The sequence below is a fragment of the Nicotiana sylvestris genome, chromosome 8 (assembly GCF_000393655.2).
Source record: "Nicotiana sylvestris chromosome 8, ASM39365v2, whole genome shotgun sequence".
Classification (NCBI taxonomy): Eukaryota; Viridiplantae; Streptophyta; class Magnoliopsida; order Solanales; family Solanaceae; genus Nicotiana; species Nicotiana sylvestris.
The window spans coordinates 139,148,121-139,157,949 of record NC_091064.1 but is presented as its reverse complement, the minus strand read 5'-3'; the positions used below and the strand labels follow the sequence as shown (position 1 = coordinate 139,157,949).

Genomic DNA, 9,829 nt, shown 5'->3' with positions numbered 1-9,829 from the left:
CATGCTAATAGTGTAACTTGACTGCAGAAAATTAGGCAGAAGCAGGCAAGAGTGAAAGAAACTTAAGCAACTAAAGAAACATGTTGTTGTTGAGCCTTTAAAAATTAACTAGAACATACTAGTAGAGAAGCAAAGTGTAGAAAGGTAAAGCAAGCAAGATTCCACAGTCTAGCCTTGGCTTTCAGCCGACTAGACAAAGTAGTAGCACAAGTAGTAGTAAAGAAAGAGAGAGTTTTTGAGTGTAAGTGTGTGTTCTGAACTCAAATTGTACGTGTCTTTGATAGAAGAGGGGTAGAGTATTTATAGTTTTGAAAACGAGTGAAGAACAAGGTAATAAGTAAAGTCTTAACACAAACATGGAAAGAATCACAATCAGAATCAATTAACACAAGCGATTCCCTTTAATTAAGGAATCACAGCTTAACGGATACTGACATGGTTAACTAAGGAAATAAATCAGTTTGGGACAGATTGATTAATGCCATATAAGGGGGCAGTAAAATGTATGGAGTGAATAATTGAGACTAAGTACAAAATATGCTTAGTTTTGGGAAAGGATTCAGCAAGATCAAACATCACGGTAAAGGAAATGAATCAATTAATTTTAAACAAATGAGTACAAAATTAGGGTTTATAAAGGAACCCTTTGCGATCAGTCGTAAGATTGAGGAAATCAAGATCAATCAAGAGAGAAATATGATTCTGCATTTCAACATATAAATAGAATGAACATAAGTATCAGACATGCAAGGCCAAACACATTGGCAAAAGAAACAACACAAACATACAGCAGTAGCAGGAATAAACTAGGATTCAGTAGTAAAAAAGATCTACTCGAAGCACAGTAGTCAACAGGGTCAAGTAATCACATAGAATCAGAAGTGAAGAAAACCATAGTAACAGGTAAGAAAGTTAGAAACAAGTAAAGACCTTCAGACACATAGTAATAAGTGAGGAAAATTCTTTTAAGAAAATAGGGCTTCAACAGTAGTCGAGTTTAAGATGTGATAAGGACTCAGAATCAGATAAGTCAAACAAGGAAAAGAGAGTCAGAAACAAAGAACTTAATCGAACAAATATACATTCAAACAAACAAGGACAGTTTCAGAATTCGGATAAGACCAAAAGACGTAGGGTTTTCAACATGTTGAATCAAGTAGAAGGAAAGCATAAACAAGTTGTTTGAACATAGTAAAATCATAAAACAACACCAAAAATTAGAGAAGAGATCTTTAAAAGAATTTAAGATAAACCCTACTCGTTGAAAATGAAGAGATATTTTGATAGAAAAATTGAAGAACCTTCGAGAAAACACTTAAGAAGTTCATAATAAGTACAGATCTAAGATAGATCTGAAAGAAAATCAAAAGACCTTAAAGCTAGGGTTTCAAAGAACCCAAAAAAGTGAGAAAGACTTTGAAAGTTACCGATCTAGTTAGAAAAGTTGAGGATCTGACTTGAACGACCAAGGATGGCCGGAGAAAGGCCATGGATGGTCGGAGAAAGGCCATGAATAGAGGTTGACCAAGGACTGGACCAGAGTTCTTCGAGACCTGTCCATGAAATCACACAAACGGGCTACCAGGAGATGTAAGAGGGCAGTATACATCTCAAACGGCCATGGAAGACCATGGATTTGGTGGGGATTGAGGTGGATTAGGGTGGAATTGGGTGGCGGAGGCTACGGTTTATGTGAGGCTGCAGAGAGAATTGAGAGGGAAGGGATTCAAGGGTGGCGTTTGGTGAAAAGTGAATTAGGTTAAAGGGTCATTTGGGTTTAATTATGGAAGGGTGAATGATGGTTGTTGATCTGAATGATCAACGGCCTAGATTAAAAGGGTAGGTGGGGAATCCGGGTTTGGGTTGGCTGAAATTGGGTTGGGGTCGGATTTAATTGAAATTGGTCCGGGGAAATTGGGTTTGATTTGGGGTTAAATTTGGGCTAAAAATTAAATACAAATGGGTTGTTATTTAAATAGCCAATTTTTCCTCTTTAAATTATAAAAAATAGTATCTAAATTTCTGAGAATAAATTGAAAGCACTAAAATGCTTCACAGCATGTAAATAACAATTTAAAAATATAGAGCTTAATTTTATGAATATAAAACACAATTAAATCTTAAAAAGGCTAATATTGTAACTATATGCAATTAGCTTTAAAAAATACCTAAAAATCACCTTAGCCATATTTTGGTATAAATATAAAAATCCAATAAATAAATCATCAAAAATAATAGTTTTTGACATAATTATTGGGATTTTATGGATGAAAAAGGGGAAATAAATCGATTTAAAAACCTTTAAAAATTATGAAAAAATAATAAAATATTTGGACATGCTAATGTATGCATTTATATGCTATTTTGAAGTTATTTTGCATATTGAAAATATATAGGAAAAAATTGGGTATCAACACTAGGTAGGGGTCTCTCCTACGACTCCGATTGGGCCCCATCTGCTGGGGTACCCTGCTAGTCCCCTCATCTACTGCTGTTTCTCTCCTCTGGCTAGTCGTAGCCTTCCTAGTTACCATCATCTGTGCATGCAAATATCAATGCGTAAGATTAACTCAAATTTCCTATAACTCAGTGCTACATCACGATTTAGATTTGAAAGAAGGGTAACCAACTCCTAAATGCATGTATTCCCTTGCTTATATAATGTGGTGCACCACACATATATAAACAAGTCCCTACTAGACACGGCTTGTAGACTCCCTAGGACAGAACTGCTCTGATACCACTTTTTGTCACGCCCCGAGCCCGGGGGCGAGATCGGCACCTAGTGCATCATCTATCCTTGCGTACTACTTGCGACTAAGAGACTCTGAACATGTAATGTTATACTTGGCTATGGCCCACATTACAAGATAAAATGCGACACAAAATATTAAACTAAAGGGAGACTAACGCTGACTAATGTCAACATAAAGCTGGGCCGACAAGGCCATCATAATTACTACAACTGACAAGCCAACAAAATATATGTACAGGGCCTACAAGCCCAACATACTGCACTAACTGACAGGATATATCTACAAGCCTCTATTGATAGATGTACTATGATCGGAACAGGCTCCGACCTACCCTTAAACTATCTTCATATATGCACAAGATGTACTCCAAACTGCTCGACCCGGCAACTCCGAAATACGGGGAGCTTACCGATAAGGCTGAACTCGGGAATATACCTACTGAGAAGGTCTACTCGTTTGTATGTCCGAGCCTGCACGCATGAAATGCAGCGTCCCCAGAAAGGGACGTTAGTACGAAATAATGTACTGAGTATGTAAGGCTGAAACTGAACTGATAATATAATAACTGAAAACAACTGAGAGTCAAAGAAAATCTGAAGATATGCTCATCTACTGATACTGACTCAATTCTCTCAATATAGTGAGTAAAATAGTTGTCTGGCCCTATAAGGCTCGGTATACATATATATTTGTTTTGTCATAGTAGGCTCGCTCATAAGCGCTCGGCATACTAGGCTCTGTATCTCGACCAACTAAGCTCGCCCATAAGCACTCGGCCACAGTAGGCTCGGTATATAACTTACCATCTGATCAGAGGTTGCCCAATAGAGGTCTGCCTATCGATTATAGCTTGATGGCAATGAAAATACTTTTAATATTATATATATGTAAACTCTCTACTCTTTTGACCGAAAGAAGGAAATACTCAGCTGAATATGCAGTCCCGATAAGAAGAATATGGTAACTTACAAAACTAGGAAAATATATGTAATTTGCGAGACTAGCAAAATATACGCAAATTTCGGGATACGAATTTTTATTTACGCCTCGTTATCGAACTTGTGTAATTACGATATCATGCTAAAATGAAGGAAAAGCTTAGTCTAAACATACGTGGAGTGGGAAAAACTCCGTATACTATTTCGTTGGAAAACATTCGTTGATTAAACAAAATTTGCCTCTGCTCCTTAAGGATTCACGATGAAATTTGTTTCTGGTTCCTAAAATTTGGAACGAATTTGATCTGATTTGGAGTGAGGCTTGGACGTTTGGTCGGAGCTTGAAATTTCTTCTGGTTTTCACGTTGGTTAATGACAGAATGTAACAGTTGTTCTTGGTCTTGAAATGAAATGAATTTAAAGTCACCAAAATGAAGCTTTTTTTTGAAAATGGAATTTGCTTCTGCTTTCAACTCCCTGGGCAGATTATGATCTTGAAGTTTGTTTTCAAGGCATTTCTACTAATGTCATGGGATAAGATTGATAAAGCTCACAAAAAAAGTCATGATAAGACTTTGAAATTTAAACTTTGACACATGTAAAGCTCAATCAATGACTCACCTTATACTAGGGGGGCTGCCACGTTACTCTTTGGGGGGGTAATTTTGTTAATTTATCTCTTTATTAGTTAACCTGGTAATGTTTCGTTGACCGGTAATTAATCTATTACCCGCATAATTTAAAAATTATCACAAATTACTTAAAATTTTATTTATTTTCAAAATACTTCATATATACTTTATATATTATACTACCGTGGTCATATGATACCTTGCATGGTAGTAGTTTATAATTATCGGGTATTATTACTTGATCCGTATTTTATCCCAAATTGGCCATTTTCAACGAAACTCGTTTTCTCTAATTTGTGCATACTTTATCCTTCATGACACTTATTTATCGCTTGTTATAAGTAGCGTAAAAACATTAACGTCAAGATTATCTCACCCCCGAGTCTACGTCAATTAATTGGAGACGAAATTTTAACGTATGAAAAACGCGAGATGTAACACAATTATTCTTTATTTCTTAAATGGACAGATTCATCTATCTCTATTGTGGTAGTATATGCCGACGATATATTACTAATAGAGAATGATATAAAGGAATTGACTGAATTAAAAGAATTTTTACATCAGGAGTTCAGAATCAAGGATCTTGGACACCTACATTATTTTTTCGGAATGGAAGTTCTACGAGAGTCTTATGGTTTGATTCTATCTCAGCGGAAGTTCGCCCTTGATTTACTGCAGGAATTTGATTCTCTCCACAAGTCGCCTGTTTCTTGCCCTCTTGACCCATCTGCTCACCTACTTGCTCAAACTGGTGACTTTATCCCTGACCCGACCTTGTATCGCCATTTGTTGGGCAAACTAAATTACTTGACACACACAAGACCGGATTTATCCTACACTGTACAACACCTTAGCCAATACATGCAGGATCCTATACAACCTCATCTCAATGATGCACTTCATGTCCTCCGCTATTTATTGAAGGATCCTGGACTTGGGCTCTTTATGTCTTCCTCACCTTTATACCAGCTCCTTGCCTTTTGTGATTCCGACTGGGCCACTTGCCCTAATTCGCGCAAATCCGTCAGTGGCTTATACATCTCTCTTGGCTCATCCCCAATTTCATGGAAATCAAAAAAACAAACATCCATTTCTCTCAGTTCTGCAGAAGCTGAATACCGTTCAATGCGACGAGTTGTGGCTGAGCTCACTTTGTTGGTACGCTTATTTGATGATCTTTCTATCCCAATTTCACTTCCTGTTCCTCTTCATTCGGACAGTCAGACGGCTATTCATATCGCAAAAAATCCTGTTTTTCATGAAAGAACTAAACATGTCAAACTAGACTGTCATTTCGTTGGACAATAGTTCCTCGTCGGCCTAATTTCACTCTCATATGTTCGCTCCTCTTCTCAGCTCCCAGATCTGTTCACCAAGTCTCTCACAGGGCCGATTCATCACCATCTTTTGAACAAGTTGGGTGTCCTTTCATCCCCCTCCAACTTGAGGGAGGTGTTGGTGTTAGAAATGAAAATGAAGCTTCTCTCGAATTCTCTGATGAAAGTATGAAGAAAGACAATAGAGACAAAATCGGCTAGGTTACTTATGTTTTGATTTGTGTCTGAGAAGGGTGTATATCTTAAGGAAAGGATGGGTCAGACCTTTTTGGACTTGGACTCAACTCTAAACGAGCCTCTTTTGTTTTGGACTTAGTTCTACATCAAATTGGCCTTAAAGCTTCAGTTATTCAGAGAAATACACACACAAAATTTTCAAAATTCATTCTCTTCAAAATTAAGATGCAACTATTTTCCTTTCCCATATCTGGCTAGTTTAAATTTTAAATAGGAGATAAAAATAAAAAAATAAAAAAAAAAAGAGGAGAACGAACGATATTATAATATACAGCATTCTGCGTGCACTTTCTTGTACATTTTCAAAAAAAAAACTATCCAAATTAACCTTCAAAATTTATTTTCTTCACAGTTTTATTTATTTCCATCTAGATAGCCTCTTAAATTTGTCGCAATTTGTATACTTTAACTTAGGTTGTGACATGATAGACATTATTATAATTTGCAAATATTGTTTTAAGGATATCTCATATTAACCTAGCAAATTACTAGTGTTTCACTTAAATTTGAGCATATGAGATTATGAGGGGCTCAATATTGTTTTTTCCCCTCTCTTTTCCAAGTAGAATATTTAGCATATTTTCCTTCACACCCTCCTCATTTATCTCGAAAAACCCAAACAACGCAAAGAACATTGCTCGGCCAGTCGAATCGGGTTTTAGCCTATCCAAGCAGTCCGACCCGACAAAAATTTCAAAACCCTAGCTGCCATTTCTGTTCTCCATCATAATACTATATATACATCCCATAAAAACCCTAGCTAAACACCGCCTTTTGTGAACCTCACTGTGTCTCTCACTCTTCTACTGTCCAGCTCCAAAAGGCAGCGGAATTTGAAGAAAATGCCGCTTGTACCTCAAGATTTGTTGCCCTTTCGGCACCTTAACATATTTTGGTGAGCTTTTATTAAGATATATTTATGTAAATGTAATAAAAAAAGGTGACCAATTAGCCAGTCATACACAATCGGCCCCTAATAAGGGCCCATTTTGCTATGTGTGAATGGTCAGTATGTCACCAACAGTAATATTAATGGTGTTTAATAGCGTTAATTCTGGTGAATTGCGTCTAATTCCGCTTTCACTGACGGGCTATTGACACTACATTCTTGTCAATAATCTGATAGAGAAGGGAAGTGTTCATAAATGGAGAGTTAATTAATTAATTAATCTCTTTTGAGCTTCTTTAAGAGCAATTTTGGTTCGACTTTTAACATCATTGCACATTCCTTAAAGAAATTGGCATTAGGGAACTTGTGTGAGATTGTAAATGTGACTGGATTAAATAGGCGAATAGTGAATAGCTTTTAACGTCAATGTATTTTCTATTTCTTATTTTTTGCAGTGTAGATTTCAGGTCTTAATGGAAATATGCATGAAAATTGGGTATAAAGACCGGAAATTGGATTTACTGAACTTGAGGATAAACAATGTTTTTGCATATAGATGGTGAAGACTGAAAGGTTGAAACAAAAAAATTCATTATGAGTTTAGAAGAACGAAAATGAGGTGAGGCAAAAGCTACAAATTTTTCGGCTGAATACATATGCGACCATTTTCGTATAGACACCTCAACTAAGGGTGTGACCTATGACCATTTTCATTGAGACACCTCAACTAAGGGTGTGACCTATTGAACACTTGTACGACGAATATACAACAATAACAACGACGACCTAGTAAAATCTCACTAGTGGGGTCTGCGGAGGGTCGGGTGTACGTAGACCCCCTACCCAGAGGAGTAGAGAGGCTATTTCCGAAAGACCCTTGGCTCGAGAAACGAAAAGAGACAAATATGTACCTATTAAACACATGTTGCTGAGAGTCAAGTACTTTGTCGTTGGAGAGATTGTCATTAAGCTGTTTAATAGGTACAGGAATATAGCTTAAGTGTTCAATAGGTCACACCCTTAGTTGAGCTGTCTAAATGAAAATTTGTGCCAAGTTTAACCTGTAAAAAGTTCGATGAGTTTACAAGAACGAAAATGAGGTAAGGCATCAAGTACCAAAAGAAGGCATTAGATACAGGATTAGTTCAAAGATTTTATAGGATTCTCATGCACTTGCTGTTGTAGTGTAAGAAAAACTCCATTCTTGTAAACAACTTGAGAGATTTTGTTTAATGGTGTTCTCATTAGCATGATTTTGTTTAAACACCAAGAAACGCTTTTGCATAAATTAAATTTCAAATGGGTTCTATTTGGTTTAGACAATTGGAGCTTGAAGAATCAAGGCTGGAAAGTGTCAAGGTGGAACCAGATGCAAAAGATCAATTAATTTGGGGGGAGTCAACACATGGACAATACTCTGTTAAAATTGGCTATATCAATGCTTACAAAACTGACAGAACAGTGGATGTTTGGACATGGAAGTCGATGTGGAAGATTAAGATACCAGTCAATCCGCTGTTGCTTGCTTTTGGTTGGACAGCCATTCTTGAAAGATGCTTGACGCACGACAACCTAAATAGAAGAGGATTTTATCTGCGCAGCAGGTGCTACATGTGTCAAAAAGATGCAGAAGATATTCCTCACCTTCTACTCCACTGTGAAGTAGCTAGAGAGTTATGGAGCGGGCTCTTAAGTATTTTTTGGGTTCACTGGATGCCGCCCTACAACATTAGAGATGCCTATGCAATCCGGGGTCTTTGGAGAGTTAGGAATCTCTTGTAGGAAATCTGGTTAATCACTCCAGCCTGTATATTTTGGTGTTCGACAGAAAGGAAGTACAGATGCTTTGATGGAGTTCTAACTCCTAATCACTCCCTCAAACCTAGGTGTTTGACTAAGCTTTTTCGCTGGTGCAATCTGCACAATGTAAATAGCATAGAGCACATTGATTTTGTTAGCTCCGTGAGCCTTATTTAAGAACTCAATGAATGTGTATTGGAGCTAATCTTGTATTTTGCTCTGCATCCTCTAGATGCTTATCAATGAAATGCTTTATCTAAAAAATAATTGGAGCATGAAGTATCTTGACTATTATTTGAAAATTTTGCGACATGGTTCCTTCAAGTGATGTTTGTTTGAGCTGTAGGGTGTTTCCTTTGTTATATGTCAACTGGCATTGCATAAGGCAAAGATTTTGGTAGCTAAATAGCTAGTCATGAATAGGTCAAATGCTTAAATCTGCATGAATAGTCAGTAAGCTCACCTAGTTGTGGCCTATTATTAGAAACTGATTCGCAAGTTGAATGTTGTGCTGTGACTACAGTAATACCCCAACCAATCCTTATTTTATGATGTTATACTTAATAACTGAGTTTTCTACTTTACTGTGTTGAGTTTGTATGGTTGGATCTCAACTTCATGTGAAACAATAGATGCCTTTTTTGCTTTACATGCATTGAACAATCCTACGAGAATCTGAGGTTCCATTGGATTTTCAGAGTTAACAACGAAATACCAGTTCTTGTTGTCTGGCTCATTGGGTAAAGGGCCTAGTTAAGATGTTAAATGTGTTTTAGAGGAGTAACTTCTACGACTTTGTAGTTCTAATAACCAGGAGCGAAATAGTTTGGTCTACATTGATGTATTTTACCCTTTTGCAGAAAATGTAGTGCCCATGTTTTGGTGATAGGAGTATTTTATCCATTTGTGAATTTTATTATGGCGAAACTAAGTATTTGTCAGTAACTTTGTTGCCTACGTGCGTGTAGTATTCGACAAAGCATCCTTCTTTCAGTGTAATGAATTTAACACCACAACTCTTGTCACAAGCATTCTGCATAATTCTTGGAATTAATTGCCTGAAGATGAAACTTGATGTGCTTCTTGAGAGGAAAAGACCTAGATAAGTCCTTTAAGTTTGGGTATAGGAGTATTTTATCCCTTATCTTTGTAAAAGTGGAGGGATGTAGTATAGATAAAGTATAAAATACTCCTATGCCCAAACTTAAGGGACTATCTAGGTCGTTTCCTTTGCTTC

The 9,829-nt window shown here is 36.9% G+C and overlaps 1 long non-coding RNA gene across 1 annotated transcript; it reads left to right on the top strand.

Moving 5' to 3' along the window:
- Nucleotides 1-6,505: 6,505 nt before the first annotated feature.
- Nucleotides 6,506-8,886, top strand: LOC104242567 (uncharacterized). Its single transcript, XR_715022.2, has 2 exons — nucleotides 6,506-6,798; nucleotides 8,112-8,886. It is a non-coding gene; the product is annotated as an uncharacterized lncRNA (long non-coding RNA).
- Nucleotides 8,887-9,829: the final 943 nt, after the last annotated feature.